The sequence below is a fragment of the Callorhinus ursinus genome, unplaced genomic scaffold (genome assembly GCF_003265705.2).
Source record: "Callorhinus ursinus isolate GAN/ISIS: 27379988/994484 unplaced genomic scaffold, GSC_fseal_2.0 scaffold16, whole genome shotgun sequence".
NCBI lineage: Eukaryota > Metazoa > Chordata > Mammalia > Carnivora > Otariidae > Callorhinus > Callorhinus ursinus.
The window spans coordinates 8,297,038-8,319,675 of NW_027397078.1; the positions used below are offsets into that span (position 1 = coordinate 8,297,038).

Below are 22,638 nucleotides of genomic sequence, written 5' to 3' on the forward strand. Positions count from 1 at the left end.
TCTGCCTAACTGCTCACCCACGCAGTTACTGGTCAGGTACTTCATTGTAATTTTTGCCTTCCATGTTGTAAAATTTCTCCAAACAGGGGTAAATAAAGCAGAATTGTTTGGGGCCCTTTAATGCTGGAGGAGCAACAGGGGTCCATTTGGCCCGACAAACCTTAGGTAATACTGTATTTAAAGCCCTCGTCTTAACCTCCTCAATGTCTGTTTTATTCATCCTATTTCTTAAAAAAAAAAAAAAATTATGCAACTTATATATACTAAACAAACAAAAAAAAAGTTCAACTATTTCTTACTAATCATCTAAAAATTTCCACCCAGCTCGGACGAGTCCTCTTTCTGTTTCCTCTTTGCTTCGCTCCCACCGATATTCACTTTATTCACCATATTTCTTAATAACTTCAAAAATTTCCACCTAGTTCCGGAAGCGTCCCTTGACTTTCCCCATTGGCTTGTTAATTAACCTGAGGTTTCTATTAGCATCTGTAAGACCCCTGAGGAGAAGCTGAGACAGCAAATTCGATGAGGATTCCCGAGCTGTTTTTGGTTTTGCAACAATGAGGTTACATGGGGTGCCCCTGAGAAAGGGACCCCCTCAACCACAGCATTTACCATGACCTGGGTAATGGGCATACTGAGCGGGTTAATATCTCGGTTGTCATAAAGCCAGTCCCAGATGCCTTGCATAGGAAGCGTATCAGCTGCTTCATCGGGGTGTTTGACTCGGCATTCATGGGGGTTAAGGACAGTCCCCTTTCTAAGGATTAACAAGGCTTAGGGTGGCTTTTATGCAGTCCACCAGACTGGTTGTTCCCTCGGGAAATGTCTGGATCACATAACAGCCACCTGCGATTGTTCCACAGTGATCTGTGGGTCAGGCATCGACCCAAACACGCTCCTCCACCCAGCGGCATTCAGACCAGAGACACCGCCCCCAATCAGTTACTCCCCCAAACCCCTTCAGTGAGGCTTCCTCAGGAAGCTGAGGATACTGACAGACGAAATGAAAACAACTTTCACTTTATAGCCCCCTAGTTTTAAGTTTCTTCGCTTTGCCCTTCCCCCACAGTGACTTCTACCTTGGGGGGCGGCTTTGAGGCTAATGGTCAGAGCTCAGACTCAACTGAAATCGGAGTTTGGACTAGCATCGAAGTCCAACTGAGCATTCCCTTTTAGTTTAGCTATTACAGATAACGATGACCAAGGGATTGAGTATTTTGCCTTTTTCTCATTAGTATGCACTTCCTTATTCCAACTGCCCGGGAGTTGGTCCCATGTTTAGTTAACTGAATGCAGCACAGTTGCTGCTCCATTCCTTGCGTGACCACATGGACACCCAGGAATCAAGAAGTTCATCCCCACCCGACCTCCCTTCATCCTTTCTCTTCCCAAACCACATGTTTCTGTGAGCCAGGGACGGTCTAGCAAATCCCAATTCACTGACCACCAACTCTTTTGGGTTCCTGGACCCAAATCCAAAGTTGGGGGAAGGGCTTTCCACACAATACCAAGCAATTCCTGACACCAGCAGTGAGTCCAAGAATTCAACTCAATTCCAATACCACCTACCCGGAGACAGCATCAGACTGCCCAGGTTAAGAGTTCAGTCCTACAAGACTGTTCCCCTACCCCTGGCCACCGTACATCAACTTCAGATGCCAGTCACAAGCCCAGGCTGTTAACCGTGCTTCTGACTGACCAGGTAGATTGGAGGGTCCAATGACCATCTCCTTGGGTTCGATTAATTTGCTGGAGCGGCTCACAGAACTCGGAGAAACATCTTACTTACTAGGTCACCGGTTTATTCTAAAAGGATATAACCCAGAAACAGCTAGATGGAAGAGTTGCACAGAGCAAAGTCTGGGGAAAGGATGAGGTGCTTCCATGCCCTCTCCAGGCCCGCCACTGTGCCTGAAACCCCACGTGTTCGACAACCTGGAAGCTCTGTGAACCCTGTTCTTTGGGGTTTTATGGAGGCTTCATTACATAGTCATGATTGATTTAATCATTGGCCATTGGTGATTGATTCAACCTCCAGCCCCCTCTCCCCGCCGGGGAGGTCAGGGGGTGGGACTGAAAGTTCCAACCCTCTATTCATACTTGGTTCCCCTGGCAACCAGCCCCCAGTCTTAGGTGCAGCCCAAATGTCACTCATTAACATAACAAAAGACACCTTTGTTGCTCTCATCACTTAGGAAATTCCAAGGGTTTTAGGAGCTCTATGCCAGCAATGAAAGGGAGGCCAAATTTGTATTTCTTATAACCTATCACAGTATCACAGCCTGTAAATTGCAACTACCTTTTGGAGGACATATTTTTAACATCTAATGCAAGTTGTAAATATGCATTCTCTCTGACCCAGCATTTCTTCTACTCTGTCTCGATTCTAGAGAAACACTCAACAGGTACAAAGAGGTACAAAGATGCAGGGACATGAACATTAATCATAGAACGGGCGTAAGAGTGAACATAAGGCAACAGGGAAATAAACAATGGCATATGCACTCCTAATAAGGAATATTAGGCAGCAGGTGAAAAGAATGAAATTGGGGGGGCGCCTGGGTGGCTCAGATGGTTAAGCGTCTGACTTCGGCTCAGGTCTTGATCTCAGGATCCTGGGATCCAGACCTGCGTCCCGCTCCCTGCTCAGTGGGGAGTCTGCTTCTCCCTCTGCCCCCTCCCCAACTCTCTCTCTCAAATAAATAAATAAAAATCTTTTTTAAAAAAGGAGACGAATGAGGTGGGTCTATGCGTCATCATATGGAATGAATGACATCCAAGACAAATTGTTTAGTGAATAAAGCAAATTGCAAAAAGATACGTATACTTCGCAAAAAACTTTTAAACCTACGCATAACTCCACAAATGTTTTAATCAGCATATATATGTAGAAAAGCACATGTAAATAATAACCGGTAACACTGGCTGCCTCTGGGTAGGAGGGAAGACAAGGGAATCAGAACTGGGGCCGGTGACTGAGAGGACTTGAGCTTTTTTTCTTCGTAACTGTCCTTCAAGGACAATTAACGCTTCCGTAATTAGAAATTAATGTTTTACAAAGGGCATCTGGCTGTGTAGCAAAATTGTCGAGCCGCCCCCACCTTCTTTATCACTTTAGTGCACACTGGCACAACTTCCAATTGGTAGCGCCTGCATTACTTCGCCCAAGGACTTTCTCTTGCCACTGGAACCTGTTCAGCTGCTGAAGTTGCCTTTGCTGCCCATGTGGCAGCCCAGAAATGCTGGGGAATGAGCCCCCTGAACGCAGCCCTCAAGCAAGGACTGACTGATGGGAGTGAGGGTACCTCTCATCAGGGACGAGCCAGGAGGTAGAAAGCGCCTTGGTTATTTGAACAGACAGGATTTATTATTTAAAAAAAACAAAACAAACAAACAAAACCCGTAAACTAGGCATAAAGTTGTAAAGGAGCTAACTCCAGGGGTGAAAAGAGAACTCTAAGGTATCGTAAAGAAAGTAACCGGAGGAAGCGGCCACCAGCCCCGGGGCTGGGGTACAAAGGAGAGAGAAGGGAATGGTTACAACTTAGAAGCTTGGAGGAAGGGCTCCATGGAACTGGGACCCAGACCCCCGAGGAGGGGGTGCTACTCACCTCATGCTGGTGTTGCTGATGGGGGTGGGATGAGTCTGGTTCTGTGAATCCTGGAGAACTGCAAACCGGATTCAGCTGTAGACAACGAAAGGCGCTGCTGGGGAGGCGGTGAAGAAATGTTCTAGGGGAATGCTGACAGCAGCAGGAAGCTGACAGGAGGGAACAAGGAAGAACAGAAAGGAGTTTAAGTTGCTACGTCCTCCTCCCGCCTTGCAGTCTCCCTCTATCGCCCCCTATAGGCAGAGTCTAGCAGGAAGCAGCCGGCCAAGCTGGAATGCGGATGGTCGCATCCCATCCCCCCCCAATCAAAGGGTAGAGTATAGAAGTGTGAGTTTGAAGTTGAATAACTTAATAACATGCGGGAAAATAGAGAATAGTTTAATGACTCTCAGTTCATCTGTCACTTAGCTTTAAGAGTTATTACTACTTTGGCTTTCTTGCTTCATTTATTTCCCTCCGTACTTTCCCCCCCACCCCAGAGTATTTTAAAGCAAATGACATAATTTCACCCATAGAATACTTCAGTGTCTAATAGGATACAGACTTTAGGAACACAGTACCATTATCACACCTAATAAAAACAACACTAATTCCTTAATATAATCGAATACTTAGTTTGTGTTGAAATTTTCCCGGTTGTCTCAAATTTGTTTGAATTAAGACCCAAACAATGTCCAGGTATTGTTTTTGTTAATGTATCTCTCTCTCTCTTTTTTTTTAAGATTTTATTTATTTGACAGAGAGACGGCCAGAGAGGGAACACAAGCAGAGGGAGTGGGAGAGGGAGAAGCAGGCCCCCCGCTGAGCAGGGAGCCCGATGTGGGGCTCCATCCCAGGACCCCGGGATCATGACCTGAGCTGAATGCAGACCCTTAACCGACTGAGCCACCCAGGTGTCCAGAGCTTGCATTATTTTTTAACGAAGAACTTTCTCATCAATTCTGAATGCTCTGAAATACAGTCAGGCAGAATAGGTGTTTAATTTTTTTTTCTTTGTCAATTTTATGATTAATAAATTGGTGTCCTAGCAGCCTCCAAAAAGTGACCAATGAGGTTTTATTTTTTTTTAAGATTTTATTTATTTTTGAAAAAGAGAGAGAGCACAAGCGGAGGAGGGGGGCAGAGGGTGAGGGAGAAACAGACTCCTCACGGAGCAGGGAGCCTGAAGTGGGGCTTGATCCCAGGACCCCAGGATCATGACCTGAGCCAAAAGCAGATGTTTAACCAACTGAGCCACCCAGGCACCCCAAGGTTTTATTTTTTAGTATCAGGATGAACTCAGGGGGTTCTAAAATATTTGACGTATAAATATATACACTACTTTGCAGTCACTATGCTTTTTCATGCTTAAAGTGTTCTATCTTGGGCCAGTGAGAACCCCTTAAAAAGTTGGTTCCTTAATCCTTTAATACAACCCTTGTAGTCCTTAATTTCTAGTTAGGATATTCCAGGTTCATCTTTTGTATTTCCAGCCTCAGAATTGAAATTAGCTCTTTCCCTAAGGAGCTCTGCATTTGTTTGTTTTAAATTATATTTAGTCACCATAATCTGGATGCTGGGTATTTATTGCTATTATGTTGTCATTTCTCTTAGGTCTTTTCAGTGCACCAAGCTAGGAAAGACATATTTCTTAGAAAAAGAAAAATAAACTATAAATTCATACTGCTATTTCCAATCCAAATGAAATATTAAAGGATTTTTACTTAATTTCTTTGATTCTGTGTTTATATCTCTTTTCTCTTGTGCATAAAATCTTGGTTCTTTTTTTTTAAAGATTTTATTTATTTATTTGACAGAGACACAGCGAGAGAGGGAACACAAGCAGGGGGAGTGGGAGAGGGAGAAGCAGGCTTCCCGCTGAGCAAAGAGCCCGATGTAGGGCTCAATCCCAGGACCCTGGGACCATGACCTGAGCGGAAGGCAGACGCTTAACGAAGGAGCCACCCAGGCACCCCAGAATCTTGGTTCTTAATGACATTAACATAATGACTTATTTGCTTGATTTTACTATATGGAGGAGTGTCAGGATAACAATATCAATTTTATTGGGGACAATTAGACCACTGAATGCCATTTCAGATTTATTTGCAGTTCTTATTGTCCTTAGGATCTACCTCACTAGGGATATACTGTAAAAATACTGTGTTTGCAAGTCACTTGGTTTAATTATTCTCTGTGTAGTTTTGCCACCAGCTTGATATATACTTGGGTTCATTTGTTTCAGTTTGTCTTCAGTTTGTAAGAATAATACTCAGTTTTTAAATTATTTTAAACAATTTTATGGTTCCAACATGTATTAGTTGCTGCCTAGCAAATTAAATCGAACTTAAAATAACAAGTATTTATTATCTCACAGTTTCTGAGTGTCAGAAATCTGGAATGGCTTAGCTGGGTGGTTCTAGTTCAGGGTCTCTCATGAAATACAGTCAGAATGTCAGCTAGGGTTGCAGTCATCTCAGGGTTTAACTGGGACTGGACATCTGCTTCCAAGATGGTTCACCCACGTGACTGCTGGCAGACCTCAGATCCTCACCATGTGGGACTGTTCAACCAGGCAACTGGCTTCCCCCAGAACAAGTGATCCAAGAGAAAGAAGGAATAAAACAGAAGCCACATTGTCCTTTAGAGTCTAATCTTGGAAGTTACATACTATTGCTTCTGCCAAATTCTACTGGTCACACAGACCAACCGTGCTACAATGTCAAGGGAACTTCACAAGGATGTAAATACTAGGAGGTGGGAATCTTTGGAGGGCCATCTTTTACTCAAAACAAAATTATAAAACAAGATGTATTCAGAGAGGTCTAGCTGCCATCTTTGTGCTTTCCACATTCACTGCCTTCTCCTTTAGGAAACCACTTTTTTTTTTTTTAAGTTTTATTTATTTATTTATTTATTTATTTGACACAGAGTGAGAGCACAAGCAGGGGGAGCAGGGGCAGAGGGAGAGGGAGAAGCAGGCTCCTCACTGAGTGGGGAGCCCGATGCAGGGCACGATCCCAGGACCCTGGGATCATGACCTGAGCCAAAGGAAGACGCTTAACAGCTGAGCCACCCAGGTGCCCCAGGAAACCACTTTTATTAGTCCTTGCTTTATCTTTCCATTGTTTTTCTTTTGAAAAATATCAGAAAATACGTACCTATATTTATACTCCCAAAATATATTTCCTACCCTATAACTTTTCTGCACCTTGCTTTCTTTCAGTTAACACCATATTCTACAGATCAGCTAAAAGCAACACACAGAGATCTTCCTCACTCCATTTTACAGATTCATTAAACTTCATTACATAGATATACTATAGTTAACATTTTAATGGCTTCATTTATTATTAATTCTCCAAATTTGGGATGTCTAAGTTGTTTATCATTTTCATCATTATAAATAATGCTGCAACAAAATCTTTGTGTATACAAGTTTCTCTGGATGTAGGATTTTTTTTTTTTGAAGACTTATTTCATTATTTTTGAGAGAGAGAGAGGATAGGAGGGGCAGAGGGAGAGAGAGTCCCAAGCCGACTCCATGCTGAGCACAGAGCCGGATGCGGGGCTCAATCCCATGACCCTGAGATCATGACCTGAGCCAAAACCAAGAGTCATGTTCAACAGACTGCACCACCCAGGCACCCCTGGGTGTAGGATTATTATCTTAGACTACTAGACTCACATAGTTATTAAGTCAAAGTTATGAATAATTTTTATGCTCTGTTTATATACTGCTAACTTGGTTCACAAAAGAGCTACACTGCATTACATTTCTACCTAGTAAGTATAGAGTTCATTTTCTCTGTATTCTTATCTGAATTGGGTAGTCTAATTCTTTCTCATCTTTACTATTTTGACAGATAAAAACTTAAGTATATTCTTGTAGTGGCCGTGTATTTTCACATAATGCTTTAGTATTAAGTTAGTTTACTTTATTACTCTGTATTTCAAAGACAACTCTTACTATTTGGAAACTATATCAAATACCATTTTTTTTTAAGATTTTATTTATTTATTTGACAGAGAGAGACACAGCGAGAGAGGGAACACAAGCAGGGGGAGTGGGAGAGGGAGAAGCAGCCCTCCCCACTGAGCAGCGAGCCCGATGCGGGGCTCGATCCCAGGACCCTGGGATCATGACCCGAGCCGAAGGCAGACACTTAATGACTGAGCCACCCAGGCTCCCCTCAAATACCATTTTTGACTATTTAAATTTATTTTTCTATATCTTTAACCTGAAGTGCATGTGCACTTATAGGATATTCTTCTGAGCTAGTAAATATTTAGTACTGACATGCAAGACTATAATGTGTGCAAAAATTATAAAGTGCAATAATGATTACACAAGTCATAAAAAATGCAATAAAAATTATCCCAGCAATTTTTAGTATAATATATTCATAAATTTAGAGATAATAAAATATTCAAGTCATTTTGTTGGATTTGTAGCTCTATGATTTTATTCTCGCTATAAAAATAGCTGTTAACCCTTTTTCACTAAGAAAATATCTACTGGAGTAAGAGATCTATTATTCATGAACTACATATTCAGTAAATGTTTTTAAAACAGCCCTGCCATGTTTCTCATTAAGATAGCTATGGCATATGTTTCTAAATCCATATGTCATCGTTCTTCATTGGATTAATTAGCAAAATGATTTTTTCTCCTTTTACCTTTCTGAGTGATATTTTAAAAATATTTTTGGCATTTATACAGAGTACAATTTATAGGTCATAAAAATATTCATGTTACAGAGTACTCTTGCGTAGCTCTTCTGCTGCTGCTGTGAATACTAATTATGAATATATATTTAGGTATTCCTAACACGTAGCCATTTTGCTGAAATGTAACCAGACTCAGCAGCAGAGCCCTCCAGGGGTTGGGGGGGGGGGGGGGTCGCTAACACCAAGACCACCTGCAAATTAACACTCTCATTGTTATCAACAAACAATTCTAACAAACTGGGTTGAAATGTCCTGAAATTCTTCTCCCAGCAGCGTTGTTATTGTTAATCAGTATGTTTCATGCCTTGACCAGCAAAACAGCTCAGGCCTGCTGGAATTAACCCCCACAGCACAATAGCCAAACACTGATTACATCTCAATACTTTCTGAAAAACGCAAACGGTCCAAAGCAGGGTTTTTGGACCACAAGGCAAAGATTAGCAAATACGGACAATAAAAATCAATAGAAAATGCAAACTAAAACGAAGTACTTTTTAAAAATATAAAAATGATGCAAATTAACGAGAACGTTAATATCCAGCGTCAGTAAGGATAGGCCTCTTCATTCACTGCTGAGGGAAGACATAAAATTGTAAAGGTACAATGGCCTTTTGAAGGACTTGGTCATCTGCATCAAGATTCTTTAAAAGTACATTCCCCCCTTGGAGCAATTACTTATGTTGCATTTCATTCTGAAGAGATAATTGAGGATATGGGCAGAGCAAAATTACAAGGATGTTTATTGCAGCACAGTGAATAATAGCAAAAAGCTGGAAACAACCAAATGTCTAGCAAAACAGAGACTTTCAGTAAGTTATATCCATATGCAGTTATTCAAAATAACTTTGTAGAGGTCTATTTGTAGCAGGCTTTGTTAAGTGCCTGCCTAAAATCCTTTCCCCTTTTCCTCTGTGCTAACAGAACCCAGAGAATGTTCAGGGCCGCAATGTTCACTGCTCCAAGCACCAAATCGTGACAATCCTGTTCCCACTTTCCCAGCTTCCCCTGCGCCTAGGGATGGACTTGTGATCCAGCTCTGACCAATTAATTTTCAGGGAAAGTCTTCTGGGGGCTTCTGAGAACGTTTTTGCTTTCCAGATAAAAAGGACAGATACTGTCGATGCCAGCAATTATGTACTGCAGACCTTCTGTTGAGACAGACTCCTATTTATTAAGCCAGGGTCGGTGCGGGTTTTCTGCTATACACTGTCCCTAACTACAGTGGATTCTGTGATGTGCTGCTCAGATACCCCTTCAGGACGGGCTGGCTATCGGGAATACTACAGGCTGACAGCCTTCATCTGGCAGCCATCTCCAGGAATTGTACCCCGTTGAAGTCAGCTGCCTTAGCTAGTGTCAGACCCGCCTCGCTGGAGGCAGCCACATCTAACAACACGGGAGTATAAAGGCCAAGCCTCTTCAGTTTGGGACTTGCGAGGCCCTCTCAACTATGAAGTCTGAGCCCTTGTTGCCTCTGCACCTTTGCTCTTGCCTCTAATCCTGCTTCGTTCCCTTCCCCCATACATGTTGATCCTCAAAGCCTTACCTAATAAACTTCCTGTACCCAAATCTCTATCTGTTTCCTGGGAAACCCCACCCACAACACTACTGATACGTTTATTCACATGAAAATACATTGCTAAATGACAGAACAACAGGGTATGAAGCCGTACGCGTGATGTCGGCCTGTTTTCTTACTACACAAATTATATACCTGCAGAGAAAAAAAGATCTGGGAAACTTTTTAGGGCATAATGTAAGAGAATTATCTTTATGATCTTGTGATAGTGGGAAATTTCTGAAGACGAAAAAGTACAAACCATAAAGAAAGGCTTACATATTTGAATACACTTAAACTGAGACCTAATGTTAATCAAAAGACACATGGGAAAAAGTGAAACCATAAGCTACAAACAAGGAGACAATATTCTTTTTCTTTCAAATTTTTATTTAACTTCTAGTTAGTAGGGCACCTGGGTGGCTCAACCGATTAAGCGTCTGCCTTCAGCTCAGGTCTTGATCTGTGGGTCCTGGGATCAAGCCCCCCATCCGGCTCCCTGCTCGGTAGGGAGCCCACTTCTCCCTCTCCCTCTGCTGCTCCCTCCTGCTCATGCTCTCTCTCTCTCTCTCTCAAATAAATACATACAATCTTTAAAAAAAAAAAAAGTACCTCAAAAGCAGCCACAGACAAAATATAAGCAAATGAGTGTGAAGATGTTCCAATAAAACTTAAAAATAAATAAATAAATAAATAAATAAATAAATAAATACTAGTTAGTTAACATAGAGACAGTATTTTTATATTTTCAACATGATAGCTGACAAAGGATTGTATCCAGGATACACAAAGAATCAATTAGAAAAAGTCAAATCCAATAGAAAAGAGGGCAAAGAATAAGAAAAGCAAAAAAAAAAAAAAAAGACATATAACTCTTCTATCACTCATGAAAGTTTCCTCATGTTCTTTCCCTGTCATTACCCAACCCTATCTGCCAGAGGCAACCACTATTCTTACTTTTTCCACTGTTGATTAGTTTCGTTCATTCTAGAATATCATACAGTTTACTTTTTTTTTTTAGAGAGGGAGTTGGGGTGAGGGGCAGAGGGAGAGGGAGAGAGAGAATCTTAAGCAGGCTCCATGCCCAGCACAGAGCCCAACGCTCAGCTTGATCTCACGACCCTTAGATCATGACCTGAGCTGAAATCAAGAGTCAGATGCTTAACCGACTGAGTCACCCAGGTGCCCCTTAAGTTGGTTTTTTTTTTTAGAATATCATATAAATGAAATCATACAGTATGTACTCTTGTATAAGGCTTCTTTCACTCCCTAGCATTACATTTTTGAGATTCTTCATGCTTTGCATGTAACAGTAGCTCATTCCTTCTGAGTAGTATTTCACTGCATGAATATACAAGATTTTGTTTATCCATTCCCCTATCGATGGACACCTGGGATCATCAATTGTCCTATTGATATTTCCTCATCTTGGCTGTTATAAATAAAGCTGTTATGAAGATTCATGTAGAAGTCTTTGTGTAAATATGTTTCATTTCTTTGGGGTAAATAGCAATGGAATTGCTGGGTTACAGGGCAGTAAATGTTTAGTTTTATAAGAAACTGCCACATCTTTTTCTAAAGTTGTTATACAGTTTCAAATTCTCACCAACAAGTTTGAGAGTTCTGGTTCGTTATTCTACATCTTCACCAACCTTTGGGTTGTGGGTCATTTAAATTTAGCCATTCTTGGGGTGCCTGGGTGGCTCAGTCGTTAAGTGTCTGCCTCCAGCTCAGGTCATGATTCCAGGGTCCTGAGATCGAGCCCCACATCAGGTTCCCTGCTAGGCCGGAAGCCTGCTTCTCCCTCTCCCACTCCCCCTGCTTATGGTCCTGCTCTCGCTCTCTCTGTGTCAAATAAAAAAATCTTAAAAAAAAAATGAATTTAGCCATTCTTTTTCTATTAAATTTAATTAATTTTTTTAAAGATTTTATTTATTTGAGAGAGAGTATATGAGAGAGAGAAAGAGCACGAGCAGAGGCAGAGGGAGAAGCAGGCTTCCCGCTGAGCAGGGAGCCCGATGTGGGGCTCGATCCCACGACCCTGGGATCATGACCTGAGCCGAAGGCAGACGCTTAACTGACTGAGCCACCCAGGTGCCCTAATTTTATTATTTTTTAAGTAAGCTCTACACCCAATGTGGGGACCAAACTCACAAACCCAAGATCAAGAGTCCCATTCTCCACCAACTGAGCCAGCCAGGCGCCCTAAATTTAGCCATTCTAAAAGATGTACAGTGCTACTGATGAGGAGTACAAAGGCTAGAGAAATGTAGCAAAAATTAAATCTTACAACCTGCAGCCCACTGATAAATCCTTGAGAAGTGCAGAGTGTGACATTTCTCAAGGAACTCATGGCTACCTAAAATGTTGATGTTTCATTAGAGACTAAAAGCAACATTATCTTAACAATTGCTAGCCCTCCAAGGTCTTGGAGACCTTGCTTTTAACATGTGCAAATTCCTTAGAGATTTATGTTATCCCTAACCCCCACTAACTAAAAAGCATATAATCAGTCATTCCTCACAATCCCAGTGTCCTGTCCCTGCCCGTGCTATGATAAAAGCACCTTTTTGCACAGAAAACATCTCAAGATTTCTTTCTTGGCCGTTTGCTGGGCGGCCCCACATCAGTATTTCATTGTGGATTTAATTTGTATTTCTCTGATGACTAATGTCTTGGTCACTTTTTCATGTGATAATTGGCTATTTATTTTCTTTTGAGAAACACCTTTTCCAAGCTGTTGCCTGTTTTAAGTTGGGTTCTTTGTCTTTTTACTACTGAGTTATAGAGTTATTTATATTTCTTTCATAGCAGTCCTTTGTCAGATATATGTTTTCTGAATATTTTTTCCTAGTCTGTAGATTGTCTTTGAATATTCTTAGTGGTGTTTTGATGAGCAGAGTTTTTAATTTTGATGAAATCTAATTTATCAGTGTTTTCTTCTATGACACTGCTTTCTATGACCTGCTAAGCCAACTTTACCTATCTCGTCATGAAAATATTCTTCTAAAGTTTCCTTTAAAAATATATAGTTTTCATAATAAAAAAATTAAAAAGATAAAAAATAAAATAAAATAAAAATATATAGTTTAGGGGCACCTGGGTGGCTCAGATGGTTAAGCGTCTGCCTTGGGCTCAGGTCATGATCTCCAGGTCCTGGGATGAAGCCCCACATCGGGCTCCAGGCTAGGTTGATGGGGAGTCTGCTTCTCCCTCTCCCTCCGCCTCTCCCCCTGCTTGTGTGCTCTCTCTGTCTCTCTCTCTCTCAAATGAATAAATAAAATCTTTTAAAAATATATAGAGAGAGAGTTTACCACTTACATTCAGGTATATGATCCATCTCAGATTGATTTTTGTATGGTGTGAGGTAGAGGTTAACATTTGTATTTTTATATATGGATAGACAGTTACTATGCATCATTTACTGCATAAATATTTTTTTCCTGATTGGATTGCTTTGGTGCTTTTGTAAAAAATCAAATGACTGTATACGTGTGGGTCTATTTCTAGCTCTCTTATGCCATCAATTTACATGCCATACTCTCTTGATTAGTGTGGCTTTATAATTAGACTTGAAGCCAAGGTAGGGCAAGTTCTCAAACTTTGTTCTTCTTTTTAAAATTCTTTGGGTAGTCTAGGCCCTTTATATTTCCATAACTTTAGAACTAGATTTTCAATATCTACAAAAATAACTGCTGATATTTGGATAAAGATTGAATTGAATCTATAGATCAGTGTAGGTAGAATTGACAGATTAACAATATCAAGTCTTCCAATTCATGGACATGGTCTATTTCCCCCAACTATTTAGTTTTTCTTTAATTTCTCTCAAAAATGTTTCTGGGGCACCTAACTGGTTCAGTCAGTAGAGCATGAAACTCTTGATCTTAGAGTGGTGAGTTCAAGCCCCACGTTGAGTATAGAGCTTACTTAAAAAAAAAAAAAATTTGTTTTCTAGTGTAGAGGTCTTGCACATGTGAAATTTATTCCTAAGTATTTTATGTTTTTTGATGCTATTATACATGAAATTCATTTACAATTTTATTTTGTAATCATTTGCTAACAATATATAAAAATATTATTGAGTTTTCGGGCGCCTGGGTGGCTCAGTTGGTTAAGCGACTGCCTTCGGCTCAGGTCATGATCCTGGAGTCCCGGGATCGAGTCCCATGTCGGGCTCCTTGCTCAGCAGGGAGTCTGCTTCTCTCTCTGACCCTCTTCCCTCTCGTGCTCTCTATCTCTCATTCTCTCTCTCAAATAAATAAATAAAATCTTTAAAAAAAAAATTGAGTTTTCAAAAATAACTTTGTATTCTGGGACTTTGAAAAATTAGGTTATAGTTATGTATATTCCTTAAGCTTTTCTAAGTAAATAATTGTGTCATCTGCAAAAAGAGATAGTTTTACTGTTTCCTTTCTGGTCTGTATGCCTTTAATTTTTCTTGCCTTGGCTACACTGAGTCAGGCTTCCTTCCAGTACTGTTAAATAGCAGTAGAGGGAGTGGCATTTTGACCTTGTTCCTGCTTTTAAGGAGAAAATGTTCATTATTTCACCATTAAGTATAATGTTAGCTGTAGGATTTTTTGGTAGGTGCCCTTTACGATTTTGGAGGAGGAAGAAATTTCATTTGAAGACATAATAATAAAACTATCCAAAATTAAACACATAGAGAACAAAGAGCACCAGTGAGTTGTTTGACAACTTCAAGTGGTCTATGGTAATATGGTAATATGGTAATTAGAGCCCCTGGAAGGGGGGGACAAAAAAATTGAAGAAATAATGGACAGAACATTCTAAACTTCGTGAAAATTGTAAACCCACAGGTCCTAGAAACTCAACAAACACAACTAACAAAGAAAAAAAACCTAGAATTCTATACCTGGGAAAATATCTTTCATAAAGTAAAGCAATATGAAGTCATTTTCAAACATATGAAAGTTGAAAGAATTCATCACTAGCGCACACGCAGTACAAGAAATGTTAAAGGAGATCCTCCAGGCAGAAGAAAAGTGATACCAGATGGAAATCTGGATCTACCCAAAGAAATGAAGAGCACCAGAAAAGGTTAACTACATGGGTAAATATATAAGATGTTTTAATTATGTAAATCTCTTTAAAAGATAATTGACTGGTTCAGCAAAAATAAGCACAATGTATTATGAAGTTCATAACCTATATACAAGTTAAGGACATGGCAACAGTAGCATAAGGACCAAGAGGAGACAAATGGGAAGTCTATTATTGTAAGGCTCTTACATTATAAGTGAAGTGGTATAATATTACTTAAAAGTAAACTGGTGGGGCACCTGAGTGGCTCAGTCATTAAGCATCTGCCTTCGGCTCAGGTCGTGATCCCAGGGGATCGAGCCCCACGTCGGGCTCCCTACTCCGCGGGAAGCCTGCTTCTCCCTCTCCCACTCCCCCTGCCTGTGTTCCCTCTCTCGCCGTGTCTCTCTCTGTCAAATAAATAAATAAAATCTTAAAAAAAAAAAAAGAAATTCAAACTTAATAGGAATATATTAAAAAAAATAAACTGGTAAGTTAAATATGTGTACTATAAACCCTAAGACAATCATTAAAATTTAAAAACAATCTATAGTTATTTTCTATTGCTGTATAATAAGTTACCACAAATTTGGCAGCTAAAAACAACACCCATTTATTAGCTCATAGTCCTTTAAGTCAGAAGTCAGGCACAGCATAGCTAGGTTCTCTGCTCAGGGTGTCATAAGCTCAAATCAAGTTGTTGACCACACAAAGTTCTTGTGTGGCAGTTCTGGGGAAAAATCCACTTCCAAGTTAATTCTTGTTGTTGACAGACTTCAGTTCTTTGTGCTTGTTGAACTGAGGTCTACATTTTCTTGCTAACTGCTCACTGGGGGCCACTCTCAGTTCCTAGAGGCCTTCCTGTGCTTTGAATCTTTGACTTTCTCTTTTGCTATTAACCAACAAAGGTGATAAAATGGAATCATACAAAATATTCAATAATGAACAACAACAAGAAAAGGAGAAAAATGGGAAGAAGGGAACAAAGAGCAGATGGGTCAGATAGAAACAACAAGATGATGGACTCAAACCTAGCCATATAGAAATTACATTACATGGGGCACCTGGGTGGCTCAGTCATTACGCGTCTGCCTTTGGCTCAGGTCATGATCCCAGGGTCCTGGGATTGAGCCCCACGTCAGGCTCCTTGCTCGGCGGGACGCCTGCTTCTCCCTCTCCCACTCTCCCTGCTTGTGTTCCTTCTCTCACTGTGTCTCTCTCTGTCAAATAAATAAATAAAATCTTTAAAAAAAAAAGAAATTACATTACATGTAAATGGCTTAAACACCTCAATTAAAAGACGACTATATGCTGCCTATAAGAAATTCAAGTACTCAGGGGGCGCCTGGGTGGCTCAGTCGTTGGGCATCTGCCTTCGGCTCAGGTCAGGATCCCAGAGTCCTGGGATTGAGCCCCGCATCGGGCTCCCTGCTCGGTGGGGAGCCTGCTTCTCCCTCTCCCACTCCCCCTGCTTGTGTTCCCTCTCTCGCTGTGCCTCTCTCTGTCAAATAAATAAAATCTTTAAAAAAAAAAAAGAAATTCAAGTACTCAGGAAGGTCTTGCCTCAGTAATGGGGAATAATTAGCCCTAAACTGATCATTACTCCAGACCCACCTAACAAATCATGAGAACAAGACCAAAAAGGATTAAACTATTTTTAAGTAGCTGAATTGCATCCCAGAACAAAGCTTAAGAATATTTATGGGAACACAAAAATATCCAGCACCCAACAAGGTAAAATCCAATCAAAGATTACCAGGCATGCGAAGAGGCAGGAAAATGACCTCTGGTGAGGCAAAGATGTCTTAGCTATAACACCAAAAGTATAATCCTTCCCCAAATGATAAATTGGACTTCATGAAAATTAAAAACTTTTGTCCTTTTAAAGACATAAGAGAATGTCGGGGCACCTGGCTGGCTCAGTTGGAGGAGTGTGCAACTCTTGATCTCAGGGTTGTGGGTTCAAGCCCCGTGTTGGATGTAGAGATTGCTTAAATAAAACAAACAACCAACAAAAAAACATGAGAATAACAAAACAAGCCATAGACTCAGAAAAAACATTTATAAAACGTACACATTTAGGGGCGCCTGGCTGTCTCAGTTGGTAGAGCATGTGACTCTTGATCTTGGGGTTGTGGGTTCGAGACCCACATTGGGTGTAGTGATTACTTTAAAAAATTAATTAAAAAAATACATGGGGCACCTGGGTGGCTCAGTAGGTTAAGCATCTGACTCTTGGTTTTGGCTCAAGTCATGATCTCATGGGTTGTGAGTTCAAGCCCCACACTGGGCTCCACGGTCAATGTGGAGTCTGCTTGAGATTCTCTATCTCTCTCCCTCTGCCCCTCTCCTCACTCGCATGTGTGCTCCCTCGCTCTCTAAAATAAATAAATAAAAAATCTTCAAAGAAATTAAAAAAATACACATTTAAATTTTTAAAATTGTGGCAAAATTCATATAACATAAAATGTACCATCTTAACCATTTTAAATTTTTTAGTTTTATTTGTTAATTTTTTTACATCAGCCATTTTTAAATGTACAGTTTGTTTATTTTAATTTTCTTAGATTTTTTTTAGGAATTTTATTTATTTATTTATTTGACAGAGAGAGACACAGTGAGAGGCAACACAAGAACACAAGCAGGGGGAATGGGAGAGGCAGAAGCAGGCTTCCCACTGAACAGGGAGCCCGATGCAGGGCTCGATCCCAGGACCCTGGGATCATGACCTGAGAGGAAGGCAGATGCTTAACAACTGAGCCACCCAGATGCCCCAATTTTTTTAGATTTTATTTGTACAGTGTACAGTTTAATAGTGTTAAGTACATTCACTTAATTGTACAACCAACCTCTGGAACTCTTTTCATCTTGCAAAACTGAAACTGTACTCATTAAACAATTCATTCTCCCTTCCCTCTAGCCCCTAGCAATCACCATTCTATTCTCTGTCTCTATGAATTTAACCACTCTAGGTACTTCATACAAGTGGAATCATACAGTATATGTCTTTTTGTGACTAGTGTATTTCACTCAGCATAATGTCCTCAAGATTCATCCATGTTGTAGCACATGTCAGTATTTCTTCCCTTTTTAAGGCTGAATAATATTCCATTGTATGGATATACCACATTTTATATATCATGTATCCATCAAAAGAGACGGGTTGTTTCCATCTTTTGGTGATTGTGAATAATACTATAAACATAGGTGTATAAATATCTTTGAGTTCCTCCTTTCAGTCTTTTTTGGGTCTACACCCAGAAGTAGAATTACTGGACCATATGATAATTCTATTTTTAATTACAAAACATATGTTTTATAAGGGATTTGTATTTAAGATATATAAAAAAAAAACTCTGAAAACTCAATAAGAAAAAAAAAACAATAAAATTTGGGAAAATTATTTGAACAGACACTTCACCAAAAAAGATACGTGGATGGCAAAAAAAGCACTTGAAAAGATGCTCAATATCATTACTATCATTAGGGAGATGCAAATTAAAACCATGAGATACCACTATATACCCATTAGAATTGGAAAAATTAAAAAGACTGAATATAACAAGTATTGGCAAGTTGCAGAGGAATGGAACTCTCATACACTGCTGGTGGAAATGTGAAATGGCACAAACACTTTGTAGCATATTTGGTGGTTTCATAAAGTTAAACATACACTTACCTACCTTATGATCCAGCTACTCTACTATGTATTTACCCAAGAGAAAGGAAAGCATACATACAAAGACCTATTTAAGAATGTTCATAACAGCTTTATTTGTAATAGCCCCAAATTGGAAACAACCCAGATGTTCTTCAACATGTGAACAGATAAAGAAATTGTGGTGTAGCCATACAATGGAGGAATACAACTCAAAACAAAGGGGATAAATTATTGATACATGCAACAACATGGATACATTGCAAACTAATTATGCTGTGTGAAAGAAGTCAGACAATAATGAGTATATACTGTATGATTCCATTTATATAAAATTCTAAAAAATACAAAATAACCTGTAATGACTGAAAGTAGATCAGCAGTTGCCTGGGGCTGGGGTGGTATGAGAAGGGGCTGGAGGAATTACAAAGGGGCACCAGAAAGTTTGAGCATGATGGATATGCTCACCATATTGATTGTGGTAATGATTTCATGGATATCTGTCTATCTATCAGTAATATAAAATGTTATATTACATGTAAAACTATATATATTTTTCAAATTGTACATTTTATTTTTATTTTATTTATTTGACAGAGAGAGAGAGAGCAAGAGAGGGAACACAAGCAGGGAGAGTGGGAGAGGGAGAAGCAGGCTTCCTGCTGAGCAGAGAGCCCAATGCAGGGCTTGATCCCAGGACCCTGGTATCATGACCTAAGCTGAAGGCAGCTGCTTAACGCCTGAGCCAGCCAGGTGCCCCATCAAATTGTACATTTTAAATATGGGCAGATTTCTGCATATCAATTATACTTCAATAAAAACATGCAAAAAAACACCCAGATTTGGATGATGCCTGGGTGACTCAGATGGTTAAGCATCCAACTCTTGATTTCAGCTCAGGTCATGGTCTCAGGGTTGTGGGATCAAGCCCCTTGTGGGGCTCTAACTCAGGGGAGTCTGCTCAGGATTCTTTCTCTCCTTCTCCCTCTGCTCCCTCTGCCCCATGCACACTCAATCTCTCTCTCTCTCAAAATAAATAAATAAGTCCTTTAAAAAAAAAAAAGAGAAAGAAAAAGGAAAGCAACCCCCAGACTTGGGTTCTTCACCTTCCCCTACCCCAAAACAGTGGATCTGTGTTGTCTTACATCATCTTGACAGCAGGGAGACAGAAAAGTTTTTGGCAGGGGCTTACCTTTTCAAGATTTTTAAAAATCCAATAGTTCATTTTCTAAGACTGTTCCCCATTCATATGTGGATTTCTTTACAATAGAAAAAGCCCACGAAAGCCAAATATAAAGCAATGGAGCAATAATTTCCTGGCTGTGGCTAAATATCAAAAAGGAACCTTTGGGGGCGCCTGGGAGGCTCAGTTGGTTAAGCAGCTGCCTTCGGCTCGGGTCATGATCCTGGAGTCCCAGGATCGAGTCCCGCGTCGGGCTTCCTGCTCAGCGGGGAGTCTGCTTCTCCCTCTGACCCTCTTCCCTCTCGTGCTTTCTATCTCTCATTCTCTCTCTCTCTCAAATAAATAAATAAAAATCTTTTTAAAAAATCTTTAAAAAAAAAAGGAACCTTTGGGGGGCACCTGGGTGGCTCAGCTCAAGTCATGATCTCACGGTCCCCACACTCGGCAGGGAATCTGCTTATCCCTGTCCCTCTCTCTCTGCCCTTCCCTCTGCTCTCTCTCTCTGTCTCTCTCTCAAATAAAGAAATAAATAAAAATAAAAAATCTTTTTTTAATAATTTTTAAAAAAGATTTTATTTATTTCTTTGACAGAGAGAGACACAGAGAGGGAGAGGGAACACAAGCAGGGGGAGAGGGAGAAGCAGACTCCCCGCTGAGCAGGGAGCCTGATGTGGGGCTCGATCCCCGGACCCTGGGATCATGACCTGAGCCGAAGGCAGGCGCCCAACGACTGAGCCACCCAGGCGCCCCTAAAAATAAAAAATATTCAAAAAACAAAAAAAGGAGGGCGCCTGGGTGGCTCAGTCGGTTAAGCGTCTGCCTTCAGCTCAGGTCATGATCCCGGGGTTCTGGGATCGAGTCCCGCGTCGGGCTCCCTGCTCTGTGGGGAGCCTGCTTCTTCCTCTCCTCCCCACTTGTGGTCTCTCACTATCTCTGTCTCTCTCTCTCAAATAAATAAAATCGAAAAAAAAAATTAAAAAAAAAAAAGGAACCTTGGGGACTTCCACTTCCAGGAAGATGGAGTAAATGTACTTATCCCTAGATTTCCATATGTAAAATAAGCATAAGAAGACTGAAAAGTGGAGAGAAAACATCAGACCAATTCAGGACCTCAGGACCAAGCAACAACATGGTGGTAAATTACCAGAGTTTTCCTTGTGTCTCACATCTCCCCAACGGGGTGCTGGAGAAGTTAGCAACCCAGAAACATCAACGGGGCACAGACAACAACAAAAATTAACAACAAGAAAACAGATCCAAGAAAAGCCTGCTCTTTTAGCCGAAAGACCAGGAAAAGGACAGCCAGCCTAGCAAGACAGAAAACTTTTAATCAGTCATTGCTTTAGTCTGGCCAAACACCACAGGGGAAAAAAAAAAGTGGCCCCAGTCGGCCAGCAAAGGCCAAGTGGGACACCCAGACTTCCACCCTTGCCAGACAATCCGGAGGTGCCCCAAATCACCCCTTCCCCATCCAGGTGGTATCAGGAGGCTGAGTGGGAAGGCAGGCACTTACTATCCCTGCTAAATTGTAACAAGCCCCCCACCAGTAGAAACCACAAGGGAGTCTGGGCTTCCACTCCCCCCCACGCCGCCCTGACCAGGCAGTAGCAAGGTGCCCCTCCCCTTCCTTTCTGGGGTGGTGTCAGAGGAGGCGTAGTGGAGGATTAGGATTTTCACCATCTCTCAGTGGTTATGGAGCCGCCCTCTCACTCCCCACTCTACAGTGAATGAAGGCAGCAATGAAGCACCTTGCAGCCAAGGTAGTTCTGGTGGAGGCCTAGCAGGGAGCCGGAACCTCCCACTACTGCCCAACAGTAACAAGGAACACCCCCACCCCCCCACGCCTCTCAACAAAGGCCGAGAAGAGAATGTGGACTCTTGCCCTCATCTGGCAGGGTCCTCGCTTACTGATGGTCTGCTAAATCACAAGATGTAACACTTGGAATATTATAACATCATGCCCCAAATGTCCTCGTTTGAATCAAAAACTAGTCGTCATTGGGCGCCTGGGTGGCTCAGATGGTTAAGCGTCTGCCTTCGGCTCAGGTCATGATCCTGGAGTCCTAAATCAAGTCCCGCATCGGGCTCCCTGCTCCTTGGGAGTCTGCTTCTCCTTCTGCCTCTCTCTCTCTCTCTCTCTCTCCCTCTCTCTGTCTCTCATGAATAAATAAATAAAATCTTTAAAAAAAAAAAAACTAGTCGTCAAATCAAGAACCAGGGAGATCTCGGTTTGCATGAGAAAAGACAATTAACCGAAGTGACAAGGACTTACAAGACCAGTGCTCTAACCCCTGAGCTATGGAGCCTTTTCCTGTGACAAGGACTTAAAGCAGCCGTCATAAGAATGCTTCCGTGAGGGGCGCCTGGGTGGCTCAGTCGCTAAGGGTCTGCCTTTGGCTCAGGTCATGATCCCAGGGTCCTGGGTTCGAGCCCCGCATTGGGCTCCCTGCTCCAAGGGAAGTCTGTTTCTCCCTCTCCCACTCCCCCTGCTTGTATTCCCTCTCTCGCTGTGTCTCTCTCTGTCAAATAAATAAAATCTTAAAAAAAAAATGCTTCCATGAATAATTACAAACATGCTTGAAAGAAATGAAAAAAAAAAGTAGAAGAAAAGTCTCAGCAAAGAAATCTAAAATATAAGCAAGAACAAAATGGAAATTTTAGAACTAGAAATTGCAATAAGGGAAATTAAAAAAAAAAAAACAACAAAACTCAATGCATAGACTCAAGAGCAGAATATGGAAGACAGAGGAAAGACTCAGAGAATTTGAGGCTAGAATAGAGAATCCCCAATCTGAACAACAGAGAAAACAGACTGAAAAATAAAATGAACAGAACTTGAAGGACATGGGAGACTCTAACATAAAATGAA

The 22,638-nt window shown here is 41.1% G+C and overlaps 1 protein-coding gene across 1 annotated transcript in view; it reads right to left on the minus strand.

Moving 5' to 3' along the window:
• Positions 1–3,736, minus strand: part of USP9X (ubiquitin specific peptidase 9 X-linked) — a 157,007-nt gene extending 153,271 nt beyond the window's left edge. Inside the window, exon 1 of the mRNA XM_025857855.2 lies at positions 3,615–3,736. The gene's annotated coding sequence lies outside the window, so the exon portion shown is untranslated. The remainder of the gene's footprint in view (positions 1–3,614) is intronic.
• Between the last annotated feature and the right edge of the window lie 18,902 nt (positions 3,737–22,638).